Source organism: Charadrius vociferus, unplaced genomic scaffold (genome assembly GCF_000708025.1).
Source record: "Charadrius vociferus isolate BGI_N301 unplaced genomic scaffold, ASM70802v2 scaffold212, whole genome shotgun sequence".
Taxonomy (NCBI): Eukaryota; Metazoa; Chordata; class Aves; order Charadriiformes; family Charadriidae; genus Charadrius; species Charadrius vociferus.
The window spans coordinates 1517547-1518485 of NW_009647223.1; the positions used below are offsets into that span (position 1 = coordinate 1517547).

General features: G+C 60.2%; 1 protein-coding gene across 1 annotated transcript in view; it reads left to right on the top strand.

The window, feature by feature from the left end:
• Nucleotides 1-542: 542 nt before the first annotated feature.
• The window catches only part of GABRB2 (gamma-aminobutyric acid (GABA) A receptor, beta 2), a 161292-nt gene continuing 160895 nt past the window's right edge, over nucleotides 543-939 (top strand). Inside the window, exon 1 of the mRNA XM_009879800.1 lies at nucleotides 543-658. The gene's annotated coding sequence lies outside the window, so the exon portion shown is untranslated. The remainder of the gene's footprint in view (nucleotides 659-939) is intronic.

The window sequence follows — 939 nt, forward strand, 5'->3', positions numbered from 1 at the left end:
GCTTTCCGCGAAGTGGAGGCGGTGGCACGGCCCAGGGGCGGCGGGGCAGGGCAGGGAGCTCCGGAGCTCCTCAGCCTTGTGCGTGCGGGACCGAGCTGTGCCGGGGAGCGAGCGGGCTCTCCACCCCGCCTGGCTCTCTGTGCAACACCCTCACCCTTGCCCCCCCTCCCCCATCCGTGTGGGTTTTTTTGGTGTGTGGTGGTGGCTTTCTTTTTTTTTTTTTTTTCCCTCCTCCACCCTCCTGCAGCGAGTTAAATATTTCTTTTGTTAATTGACGCCCCAAGTGTTCCCAATCCCTTCCCCGCGCAGCCCGGGCCGGCCGAGGACGTGTGCACGCCCAGATCCGCTCGGTGAAGCAGCACAGATCCGCGGGGCCGAGCGGCGATGTGCTTGAGGAGGAGGAGGTGGTGTAAAAGGAGCTGCGAGCGCAAACCAGATTTGCGAGGAATAATTTAACTCCGGTGTTTGTTGTTGTTTCGGGGTTTGGGGTTTTTTTTCCCTTCTCTGTCTCCTTTCTCTCTCTCTTTTTTTTCTGCTCAGGATTTAAATGTCACTCAAAGCATCCCCAAATCAGCTTTCCGCTCGTCTCCGGTTTCTTCCGAGGCATTAATTGGATCACACGCTGCATTTGAAGAACCGGGGTGTTTTACCCACGAAGGTAAGTGGGCTTATGGACCTGCACCGGGTCTGGATGGTCACTAAAAGCTGGACTGCCTTTCAGGGTAGTGTTTTTCTTCCCCTTCCCCCATCCCCGTGGCCAGGCTTAGCTCTACCTGAGGAGCTTGCATCCCCGGGTTAAACGTCGGTCGATACATGGAAAATGCGCCGGCGGGCCCGGCTGGGGGGGAGCGGGGCCGCGGGGGCTCCGCGCCCGCCCCTCCAGCACCAGAGAATGACCCATGGGAGCCGGCGGCGGCAGGGGGGGGGGCCCCCCCGGCC